Here is a 13,352-nt window from a genome sequence, read left to right on the forward strand (position 1 = left end):
GATCCTAATTGAATTATAATAACGTGTAAATTAAATTTTAAGGAAATTCTTTCGTATAGTATTATAGTATATATGAGACCTTGTTCGTCGAAATAGGTCAAGAATTACGCTTGGATTCATTGCTGGCGTAAATCATTATAAAACCAGGGAGTTGATGAACAGCCTTAATCTCGTGAGCTTTTATTTAAAAACTGAAAAGACCAAATCTTTTGTCTTGAAATCTTTGTCGAGAAAACTATCGGACAACGTTGCGACCGGTCGACTTTTTCTTCTCTATCTGATAAAGAATAAGAAATAAAAGAAAAGAAGTGTAACTCTACCAGCGGCACACCACCTTTTAAACCTTGGGGGAGGGGACATTATTTATTAAAGGTAGAAAGAATGAGTCTGCTTTTGATATTAACAGCCTTACTAAGAAGTAAAAATCTACAAGAACTTTTCTAGACAGAGAACAACAACGTCGCTATATTGTTCTTTCAAATGAATTCTTTCTTCCTGTAATCGGAATTTTGTGAATGAAAAAAAAAAAAATAGAAAGGAATAGAAAATGAAGACGAACAAAGAAATGAAGAAAGAGAGACAGAGAGAGAAAGAGAGAGAGAGAGAGAGAGAGAGAGAGAGAGAGAGAGAGAGAGAGAGAGAGAGAGACAGAGAATGAGAGATGGAAGAAGACATAATATAACGTGATAAGAAATAAAAAGACTACGATATTGGAAAACCCCATGGATAGCTTATTGTATCGTCAAAGTGCTGACAAATCAAAGAACAGGTGTACTCTCTTTATCATCTGTATATGCATGTATATAAGCGACAACGCTTTAGAATACATCCACGCACTGTCAGCATTTCTTTACGTATGCGGAAGCAGGTTCGAGCCATTCAACGTTAATATCATTCCACCAAGCTTTGGAAACTGACAATAATTTCGACGCAAGTTCTTTTTCTTTCTCCTACGATAATATGAAAACAATAAAGAGAGATAATAAGGTGAATTCCGATAAAATATATTTCGCAGATTCGTGACGGTGTTACGAAAAGTTTCCAATAGGTCACGTCGATCGTATAAGAGCGACGATTATATTAACTAATCACTGAATGATTTAAATAGGAGAATAGATAATAAATTTGAAAGAATATTCACAAGTATATGATAATAAGGCTAATATATTCTTATAAAATCATCTGTCATAAATATTTTTGACGGATTTGGAACATGAGATAGACGATTAAAAGTCATATGGTATATAATTTGAAGAAGTTTAATGGCGATACGTACATGTACATATATCGAAGAAAAGACTAATACGAAGTCGGTTTTCCGTCTACTTTCGTCATTAAGAGAGATAAAGGGAAATAAAAAAAAGGAAAAAGAAAAAAGAAAAAAGGAAAGAAGGCATATTTCAAAAATCGAAGAAAAGAGTAGAAATACGGCAATGGTTTTATAACAAAGAAAAGCAATATAGAACGGGAAACACGCGGATTCCTCGCATGTGCCGTTTATACGCCTACCTGTGCCCGTTGAAATTTTTCTCTCTGTCTCCTTTTTTTTCTTTTCTGTTTTTTTTTCTTTTTCTTTTTCTTCTTTTTTTTTTTCTTTACCGCGACACATTTCACGGCCTATCTCATGGACAAAGAAATTAAACATCGAGCCTCCCGGCTATGGCGCATAATCAAACGGCACTGCGGATACTCACGAACTGGTCCTTAGAGCGAGAAAGAGAGAAAGAAAAGGAAAAAGAAGAAATAGATAGAGAAAGGAGAAAAAGAGAGGAAAGGGTTGGGTGCTCGGAGAAATCAAGTCAGAAACGTCAAGATATTGTGTATATGCGTACATGCGAACGTTTGTGTTCATATTCTATATATATGTGAGCGAATATACAAATATAGAATAGTAGGATGTAATGACTTATGCTTATGTTGGATTACATGCATCGAGAAACCTACTATTTGCACACAGCAAATGTACATTCTGTGCTTTCTTCGTCTCTTTCTCTCTTTCTCTTTCTCTCTCTCTTTTTCTATTTCTTTTCCTCTTTTCTTTTCTCTTTGCTTTTCTCGTTTATATGAATATGACAAAAGACATACGAAAGAATTTTCGTGAATAAATTCTAGCAGAGATCGAGGCACGATACATTCTTCGGAAAAACATTCGTTACGTGGCTTTCAAAAAAAAAAAAAAAACTGCTCACGTGAAAAGATAAAGAGAAAAACAAAGAAATAGGGGGTAGAAAAATGGAGTCGTAGAGTATTGAAAGAAAAAACAATGTACCATAATAACCGCAGATCCTAATGTGGAACAGTTCTTATTTTTTTATTTTGGAGTATACCATATAGCGTTCGATCATGCAGTTATTGCAACATAATTCTAGGATAACAGTCGAAAATAGAACCTTTTCATTTTCTAATCTCATGCATGGAGTATGATCCAACTACTGGCCGCATGGGACGCCTGAAAACGATGCACACGTTATACTCCAGGGAGTTACGAAAATCAAGTCTAAGGCTACTTCAACTTATGGTCGATCGAAGTTTCATTTTCTGGATATCGAACGATCTTATCTTGCCTTTTTCTTTTATCGAACATATATGTACACGTGGTATATACATCAATGATACATACGAAAAGATCAAGCTAAAGTCGAAGGAGTACAACTTGATCGAAAAGGTTTATTTATGACTTGAGAAATAGATGTACGAGGTACCTCGTAGCTTACTCTAAATCTATTTTAAACTTACACATTGGATTAAAACAAAAACTCAAATTATTTCATATTAATAGATTTGTCTAATGAAAAATAATATTACTAATATGAAATTAATAACGTATATATGAAGCATGAGATTACTTCTAAGTTATATGTAATCTATTCGTAAAAAGACAGACCATAAAAAGACGTTTATAGACTTTGAATATTGTATTACATTAATGTATAATTTTATGAAGTATATAATTAGATAAATCTTGTCTATTTGATTTCATGAATTAATCGTTTCCGGAAAGGACGGATTTAAATATTTGAAACAGGATCTCTCGACATCGTTGTCGTACTCATGTGGTAGGTATTTCAAGTACTCCTGAGTTTAATACGCGCAGAATAATCCACATTCTTTGCTTAATTACATTCCCTTGATAATTTGCAACTTTCTGTAAGCAACTGGTGCTCTTACTATATAATATCAGGATGTTCCTCGAAATTCAGTACTTTGGTCGATCAATAGAATTTAATTTTATGAGTGACCAATACGATCTATCCAATTAATTTTCGATCTAATGCACGAGGAATATTTGAGATTTTGTCTATGAATGAAATCGATAGGCCTTATCCCAATTTAATTCGTGAACTACTTCCTAATTGAAGATGATCACTTCTGTTCTTGTAACTTCTCCTTCAATCTGCATCATATAGGTGAATGCACGAGTTAGCGTTATAAACTATATCCAAGTCGAGTATAGTTAATCAGCGTCTTATTCATCGGCAATCATCTCATGTGAACATCTTAAGAAAATCTTAAAACAATCGTATAAAGAGAAGAATTCAATAATTGCCCTTTCCTTCATATAATTAAAATTATTTTCATTTGCTATTTATATTTTGATATCATATGCATGTATAATATGCGTCTATGTAAATGCTACATCTTTCAAACAACATCTTAACTGTCAGAAATATTATAACTCATGTTTAATGTACAATGTGTATTAAACAATGCCTTTGTATATTAACTTACTACATTAAGGAAATTAGCTATTTTACATTTCTCTCAACATCGTAGTACATTAACTTCGGTACATACTTAATTGTATCTTAACTAAAGTGATTTTGCACTCGAGTCTCGTAAAATGGATACGTGTCATTCTTCGCGTTTCGTTTCTAGCTTGTCGCGACATAGGACAAGTATGAGACAAGCCTTGAAAAATTACCACGACGTCTGTTGGTACAAAGGTTTCATTAAGAAACACTTCGTAATTTATTTTCGTATCTATACCGTAACGTCGTCGGTCGGAGCACGAACGACAAGCGGAAGAAAAACTGTGACTGGACGGTTTTTCTTCCGAACAGCAAATATCGACAAATACTTTTTCTATTAAGTAATTATTCGTGCTTCAAATCGATTGGTAGATATTTCATTACTGATTTGTTAGTTCTACATAAAAGTACGTATCTATAAAGTTTTGATTTATTACTTCGTATTATCAAAGTTATTTCCTCATTGATATTCCAATGCAAAAACTAACTTTGATCACTCCCTCTTTGTTTCATTTGAGTTATGTTCACAAATTTAAAACAATCGATTTAATCCTTTAATCATACATTGTATTGAATATTATAGTAAATGCGATTTGTCGTTGATCTAAACACGCTTTGAATGCTTCGATTGTTCCATATTAGTCGTATATATTGGATTGATCAATAAGTAAAATCGAGATTTTCTGTAAAAAATATTGAATCCAATATTTGATGTTCAATACAGAATGCATTTATTGTTAGATATAAAACATTGAAAATATCTGTATTACTTATTGACTAACTTAATACATACATACTTCATGTGTGAGGATGCATCTGTGTAATTTTTAAAATTTTAATTGCTATGAAAAACCGATTTATTCTTTTCATATGCATTCCCTTTCATAAATAAAGATTTTTAAACTACGAATGTAGCGTTCGAGCAAACAAAAAAATTGAATGATTGAACTATTTATTCTTCTTTCTTTCGTAAAGCTTCCTATTACAAAGAAAATTTCTACGGATATTAATTCGATTATAAACGAATTCTTTCTTCTAAAATTCAACGAAATTATATTTCCCATGACTTGGAAAATCAAGATATCGTGAAATACGATACACTACACCCACATCCAAAGGAACTATGTCGATCGAATGAGAAAAAGAAAACAACATCGCTCATAGTCCGCCAATCAACAAAGGGGATATAACAACAAGAGAGAGAGAGAAAGAAAGAGAAAGAGAGAGAGAGAGAGAGAGAGAGAGAGAGAGGGAAAGAGAAAGAGAAAGAGAGAGTAGAATTAATAAAACGTAATTTAACTCAATTGATGCTAATAAATCGTATTTATATCGCTACCCAGTTGTTACGCGTAGATGAAACTTTATTCCTCTCTAGAATCCATCTTTCTTTCTCTGCAGAAATCAATTTTGGATCAATCTTCTAGAATTATTCGAAATATTTGATTTTCACTATATTCTCTAAATATTTTATATACAATATTTTTGTCCATGTGATAAATAAACTTTTATATCTTCTTCAGCGATGTGTAAAATTAGTGATCGACCTTAGTTACTCGTCGGACGATTCAATTTTATTAGTTTAGTCTCGATCCTTGAGGAGATGATGATGACGCCAACGACGACCATGACGACGACGAAGACGACTATAGCTACCACGACGACAACGACTTATATTTATCGAACTTTATAAAGAGCGGAAATCCGAAGGGCTTACAATACCATTCATTGTGTGTATTTTACTATAGCTGGACGACAAGAGAAGAAAGCACAAGCTGGTTATATTCCAAGTCACGTGACTCCAAAAGATGGGGACCGAATGCAAAGAGAGAGTAAGAGAAGCGAAAAGAGCCAACAAGAGAGAGAGAGAGAGAGAGAGAGAGAGAGAGAGAGAGAGAGAGAGAGAGACAGTACGCAGGCAATAGGTACGTTCAATTAATTCGACCCTCGATTTTCAACATCTGTCTATCGAAGAGCAGACGCCGGTACGTGAACTTTAGAGTTTTAATTACTTATCCCACCCTCCCTCGACGCATGGCTTTTTGTGTCCTTTGTTTATCGTGTCACGTTTCCGATACATACCGATTTCTGAGTCAATGAAGTTAAAAAACTGTGATATATATATATGTATATATATATATATATATATATATATATATATATATGTATGTATGTATGTATGTACATGTACAAGTGTATTATATTTAACAAGATAATTCAATCCGACGATATGATTGTTGATGTAAGACGATAATAAAATTTATTTTACAAATGTGTAATTCGTAATTACTGTTAAAAATGAAATTGTTACCAAGAGAAATAGGTTACAGGATCTAACGTTAGTTCAGAAATAATTATTCTATTCAAAGCGTCCATTATAAATCGTTTTATAATTTTTTTCTCCAAGAGAAAATAGCGAAAAGAGAAGACGAATAAGGAATATAAAAAGAGTTGGAGAAACGTTTTGAAGTGCCCTTTGTTTCCTTTGATTCTCGGATCCATGCAATTTTGATCCTTTAAATTGGAATAAATTATCGAGCCTTACGCGATTAGTTTCGTTTTTCATGTTTGTTTTCCCAGAACTCGATGTAAATCGTATACAAACTCGGTCAAGTTAGAATATCAAGGAAACAAAAATTTTCGAGTAGTATGTCCTTAAACGTTTAAAATGAAACGTTTCGACGACAAATCTATGTTATGAATAACGTAGATAGGTACTTATGAGTATTTATTACGTAAATACTTTTAAGTATAGTACTTATCATATTGCATTTATTTACGATATAAAAATTGTTGTTATAAAATCATAGTAAATGACATACTATAAAGTTTCTTGTTAATATATAATAATTAGAGCGTGTTAATCGTGAATATACGTATCCGATAATATATCACTATCAATTTTATATCAAAATGCATACAATTACCTAAAAGCTGCACTAGTATAGAAATATTCATTATCGATCGTTTCAACTATATAGAAGGTACTGCATCGTGACCAGCTGTTGCCGTGTACCTATGTAATTATCTCTTCTCTAAATTGCATGCAGATTTCTTTTCTCATTACACGATGTGAGCCTTCGTCGAAAAACGAAACTATTGTTAAATTTCCCCTCTTGATTTTGTTTATTTCTTTTTTTTCGAGAAAAATGCTTTTGTAACATCCGTTCACCTTCGTAGTATAGACCGGTTATTTCTTCTCTTTCTCTCTCTCTCTTTCACACACATACACATACACATATACAAATGTACACATAACTCACACATAACGTGTGTACCTACGAGTATTGAAAGAAAAACACATTCTTATCTTATATAATACTTACAGTCGTAGAAAAGATCTATAGAAGTCGTTTCGTTACTTCGCAACCTTCTGTCCTTCGCGTCAGCATTCGCTTTCTACTTTTTCAAATAAACGGCGACCATCAAAAAGTCTTTGATTGTTGTCACCGCGTGGCCAAGGACGTAAGTACTTCCGTCGTGATTGTTCGAAAGTTTTTAAAAACCTCAAAACGGGCATACGACGATCGAGAAGTTCCGAAAGGATTTGCAATAAATTAAAAATTTAAGGCTGCATCATCCGCTCGATACTAAATATATTCTTTAAGAAAAGAAAAATAAAACTGTCTTTGATTTACATATACGTATCTCGAGGTTAACGTCCATCTTATAACTTCGATTAGTTACACCTAATGGAGAACGTAATTATCGGATTTAACACGCGTACACTTCGAACTAGCGATCGATTCTTGTCGAAAAACGTTTAATGAAAATATCTTAAAATATCATACCAACGAATTAATTATTTGTAGAGAACAGATCAAACGCGTAACGGAATTTATCATTTTTCTCGTTAATCTTCTTGGACGTTTTTCCAGTAAAGTTTCTTCCCTTTTCTTCTTTTTCGTAAACGTCAAATTCGAAAAATTAAGATCTTAAGGGAAAAGTGGGAAAGAAAGATCGTAAAAGAAAAAGAAGAGAGAAGAAAATGAGTGCACGAGGTCGAAGCAACGCACACGCACATACTTACATACAATGTTCGTACAAACGGAGCCGAACTGAAGGAAAAACAGAGAGAGCGAGAGGGAGGGAGTGAGAAAGAACGAGACTCCTTCACGGCTCAGAATTAGTACACCGGTTTACCGAAAGGAGCGCATCGGTCGCGAGCGTGAGGCTCGATCGACGCTCCGCTTTCAGTCTTTCCGAGTCTCGATCGCGCGTGGGTCGCGCGCGCGTCGCTCAATTTCCGCGCGTTACGCGTCCTCTATCTCCGCACGCGTTTTCTTCGCGCGTTGTCCATCCAGTATCGGACGCTTATAGTTTTTCAAATTCCGCGAAAGTTTTACATTAATTTCATTCCAAGTTTTTCATAAGTTTACGAAGAGGAACGTCGAAAGAGTGCAGTTTTCCTTTTTTTTTCCTCAATTACGTGGTGCGCCATGTGACTACGCGCAAAGTATTACATTTCCATGGAATAGAAAAAAGAGAAAAGAGAAGGAAAGAAGAGGTAGGAAAACTAATCTTACTTCCCTTGGCAAATCTTCATTTTTATCTAATCCCTTTCCCCTAGCCCTTTCCTCTTCCTTTTAAAAGTTTAGCGTCGCTTCTTCGAACGATCGCTTTGTGTTTAACGCGACGCGAGAGACCACGTGATTTCGAACGTTCCTTCTAATCTTTTCTTCTTCTCCTTCTTCTCCTTCTACTTCCTTCTTCTTCTCCTCCTTCTCCTTTTCTTCCTCCTCTTCCTTTCCTCCATTAGAACGATCTCAGCTCGAGGCGATGCGCTTTGGAGCACGAGGTGGATAGTACGATACGGTGTGTCAGATAAGCCCGAAGCGAGTTTTTTGACAGAAGAAACGGAGTAAGAAAGAGATAGATGGATAGATAGAGTGCCAAGTTTTAGACGAGTTTTCCTAAGAGTTTTTCAACGGTCGTGCTTCTTGGTGTCTCGCAGCTGGTGCGCGTGGAGCGTTGTTCCTTGTGAACAAGGAAGAAAGAAGAAAAGGGGAAGAAAGAGAGAGAGAGAGAGAAAGAGAGGGGGAGAAAAAAAACGAGATATATAAAGAGAAAGAGAGAGAAAGAGAGAGGAAGAAAGAAAGAAAGAAAGAAAGAGAGAAGAAGAGGTCAAAGGATACTAATCTTTTCCTCCGGGATTGCTTATATTCTTTCAAGGTGAGTGTTCCACCATGATATATTTTCGAGTGACTTTAACGATCTCACAAAAGTGGAGACTTTGATTTCGTTTATACGGTGTAACGATATTAAATAAAGAGTTAGACGAGATAAGAAGATTGATAGATGAAAGAGAGAAAGGAGAAAGAAGAAGCCGAGAGAAGTCACCTTGTATGGAACTAGCCGTACGATCCTCTTTTTCTTTCTCTCTCTCTCTCTCTCTCTCTCTCTTTCTCTTTTACTCTTATTCACTCTTTCTATCTTACTCCCTCCCTCACGATCTTCTCCTTGCCTTCGTCGGCAAGAAGACATCGTTGAGGTTTCCTTGGGGCACGCGAACAAGGAGCCAACTTTGAAGCTGGCCTACCTTGTCTTGTCTTGCCGTACCGTGTCCGTGTCCGTGTCACACGAGGTCGTAACCCGACTCGATCCTACCTTTGCAGCGTGTGAACGGGACTACTTTGGAATGGAATCTCGTGCAGCATGCTGAAGGAAGGCTCCAGCAAACCGATCTTTTATTCTTATTGTCCGCCCTTTCTATTTTTCTTTCTATTTCGTCCTTTTCTATAGATCCCCAACGTTAGCTTCGAACGATAATCCGGAAAAATCACGATGATCGAACGTTAAGAATTATTTATTTCAGCTGATGAACGTGCGAAGGATTTTCTGCGTGTTCCTCTTTGGAATTAGTACAACGATCATTTTTAAATCGTTAGAACGTAGTTACGACGAGAAATGTTTATTTACATAGAAAAACTATATGCTCGTAGAATTACACGATTGTTGTTCTTTCTATTTCTTTTTCTTTTTTTTTTTTCACTCGGAACGACTATTTACTATATCCACAAGAACTTCGTCGATGTCCGCAGTTTCTTTTTCTTCTTTCTTTCTTTCTTTCTTTCTCTTTTATTTTTATTTCCTCTTTTTTTCCTGAATACGTTGTAACCGTTAGCGTCGTTTATCGTCTAGCATGACCCATTCCCATCGTTTAGAACATTCCAATGAAGGTTTCTACAATGTATCGAAATCGATTAACTTCGATTTTATTTCGAGTATTTTCATCGTTCTTTATTTTTTGGTTTTTCTTTTTCTTTTTTTTTTTTTTGAAACAGAAAGCACGATGTTTTATTTTCGAAGTTTTCGCTCGATGTTCGTCGTTCGCGTTCCCGTTCGTTTCGTGCCTTTTTCGTCTTTAAAGTCGATTACTATTCGATCCTGTTGATTGCTACGTGATTAGTTTTTTGCGCGTTTCGTTTGTTGAAAGTTGCGTCGAACGAAGTAAGGACTTCCTTGTGGTCGTAGGTCGAGGTTAGGGGAGAAAAAGAAATGCTCGTCGTAGGGCGAGTTCAAGAGGGAGTTACTTTCGAAGGTATCAACGAGAAACGAATAAACTTTTCTTCCTTTCTTTATATCTCTCTACTCGCGAATCGATTTACCCTTGTTATTTACGTAACCGCATTTTATCTATAGCTCGTTGAAAAGAAAAACAAATAATTGTATATTTAAGATTTCTCTTATAAAAATGTCGGAAAAAGATAAATAGAGAGAAATAGAGAAGAAAGAGAGAGAGAGAGAGAGAGAGAGAGAGAGAGAGAGAGAGAGAGAGAGCAAATCCTTTTGTTTGTTTCTCCGCAACATAAGATAGAATGTAAATTTCGCTCGTAAATATAAGTACATAGATATTATCTCTGAGACGAACGTTAACAAAAATTATATAATACAATCTTCGTCTATATATCAGAGGAAAGAAATGTTTTAATTATTTCCATAACTTATTTACGTTTCAAATCGTGCGTTGGACGTATACGATATTTCAAATTTTATTATGGAAATCCATAAATGCATCGAAATGCATAGAAATGCGTTATCTTGGTCGCGTTACTGATACGCCTTGAATTTATCGTATAACGATATGCAACACCTTCGAAGATCTTGTGTTCTACTTAACGATTCGATGCAGTTCACGTTAAAGGAGATACATGCACGTATAAATCGACGAAGAAATGTGCGAGGAATAATCGAAGGAGTATAGCGAACAGGGAATCGTCACGGTCAACGATCCTTAAGATCGCGATCGAGTCGGCTGTACTCCTATCCCCTCGTTCTTCCCTGCACAAAGTACTATCCGTCTTTCTCTCCTTCGACACGAGAAGAGGCGAACCGGATCCAGGCCCGTGCTCCGAAAGGCGACCTACGTATGTATGTGTATATATATAAATGTGAATGCGTGCATGAGTGTGTGTGCGCATATATATATATATATATATATATATATATGTGTGTATACCTACGTCGAGTGTCTCATCGTTGAACTATGGACGAGCGCTGATGAAAATTATCAAAAGAATTTAATCTCGCTGGTTTTAATTTTCATTATGATGGCTAAGGTCAAATCGATTAGTATATATATATATATATATATATATATATATATAGATTTATTTTTTTTCCTCTTGACGTAAAAACGATTCGACTAAAAGCTACGATAAGAGAGAAATCTTCGTGGGTCGTGCTAATATTTTTTCTCCGCTCGTTGATTCTTACCACATCGAAAAGGAAAAGTATCGGAGCTCGTGGTAAGGATAATAAAGTTTCGGAACTATAGCCAGAAAGAAGCATCCAGCCGAACGCGCCCATAATTGGCCGGCTCACCGATTTTTCACGAAGATTTGTCACATTGGTGCTATCGAACGATAACGCTTAACGGCGACACCGATCTCTCCTTTTCTCTGAGCTACCCCCACCTTTCCCTTCTTCTTTCTCTTTTGGCAGATCGAATTTCTTTTACGACTTTTCACATATTCCACCGTCGTTATCCCGTCGACATAAATCAGCTTCGAACGTGACCCTTGGAAAAATGTCGAGTCGTCTCGGCGAATGCATCCAGCGAAAGTGTGAGAAAGAGATGGAGAGAGAAAAGACGCTATGGCGGGATAAAGGCTTCGGGAAGAGATTTACATATGCGCGTGATCCCTTTATTTCGTTATGTCTTCGGTTCGAACGTTTTAGGAAAGATTTTCGATCGATTTTTCGTTGCTCCTTTATGATACATACAAGAAACATAAAAAGAAAAAGAAAACTAACGAGATATGGACGAGATAGAAAAGAAATATGATTATATTTCGCCTTCGCGAATCATTATCTCGCCGTCGAAAAAATATCACATGTCAGACTTTCCAAGCTGATCTTTTCTCCTTTTCGTTGACGCTTTGAAAATTTTACGAGACGACGAAGCTTTTTACGAAGATCGGCCAGGCCGCGAAACGCGTTCTTCTATGCTCGTACGTCAACGTTGGGTTTTAACGCGTCCTTGGAGACGTCTTCTATCCTGAAAAAAAAAGAAAAAAAATAAAGAAAAAGAGAGAGCTTCGCGTTGAAGAGAAAGAGAAAGGGGAGATGAAAGAGGAAAAGAAGGTGGATTTTTTTACTGGGCGCAAAATCTCTATAAATCTGTCGCCAAAAGCTATGCATAGAGCGTAGATACGCGGGCACGAGAAACCGAATACGTGTCACGGAAAAGACATCAGGATATTTTGTGTGTCTACCTTACGACAAAGTACGTACATATGTATTTACCACCTTGTAACGTAGTTACGAAAGGTATTCTGTTCTCTCGGAACGAAAATATCTACCTGTGATCGGATAAATATAATTATTTTTCATTTTGCCCGATGTAATAATAAGCGTGAAAGAGAGAACGATCCTATACCCTGGATATGCGATAAACTTGTTTCGATTTGCGTTTGACGATGTATTAGTGATTTTTTGATCCATTAAATGTATTCGTACGAAGCGTTGTATTTATGTATAAGCATTCGATACTCCGATCGGATAATCTCGGAAAGTATATTTTAAGCGTGATGATGATTTAATATTGCATGAATCTATATATGTATGAGTAACGTAATACGCCATGAATTAATGGAGGCAAACATTTTTCACATATTCATGGCTCCATGACTAATACTCTTTCTCGGTACGTTCATTCGTGCATCAACTTCATTTTTAAACGACGTGCTCTCTCTCTCTCTCTTTCTCTCTCTTTTTCTCTCTAATCCATCTCGAAATCGAATGTAGACTTGAATTGGTCCCTCAGTAGAAAGCCCTGTATTATGTGAAAATTGAATAATTTCGAGACTTACGAATCTATTCCTTTTGATAAAGAAAGAAGAATTCTCTTTCAAGTGGAACTTTACTTATTTTAACTGAACGTCGTGCTTCGATCGAAAATTACTTCGAAACTGTGTCACCTTCGGTAAGATAGAAAAAAAAAGCGCAAGAGAGAGTGAGAGAGCGACGAGTGAGAAGGGAAGAGAGCAAAAGAGAGACAGAGAGAGAAAGAGAGAGAGAGAGAGTGCGAGTGAAAGAGAGAAAGAAAGATAGAGCCCTTCGTGGAAGAAGAGGAATCACTGACGCATAATTACGTCGACGTTT

General features: G+C 35.9%; 1 protein-coding gene across 5 annotated transcripts in view; it reads left to right on the forward strand.

Annotated features, from left to right (window-relative positions):
* The first annotated feature begins 7,924 nt into the window (after window positions 1-7,924).
* Window positions 7,925-13,352, forward strand: part of LOC122637822 — a 231,169-nt gene continuing 225,741 nt past the window's right edge. For 2 of the 5 annotated variants that reach the window (XM_043830218.1, XM_043830220.1), the window contains exon 1: window positions 7,925-8,918. The gene's annotated coding sequence lies outside the window, so the exon portion shown is untranslated. The remainder of the gene's footprint in view (window positions 8,919-13,352) is intronic. The other 3 variants (XM_043830222.1, XM_043830223.1, XM_043830221.1) reach the window with 2 other exon arrangements.

Source organism: Vespula pensylvanica, chromosome 2 (assembly GCF_014466175.1).
Source record: "Vespula pensylvanica isolate Volc-1 chromosome 2, ASM1446617v1, whole genome shotgun sequence".
NCBI classification, from domain to species: Eukaryota; Metazoa; Arthropoda; class Insecta; order Hymenoptera; family Vespidae; genus Vespula; species Vespula pensylvanica.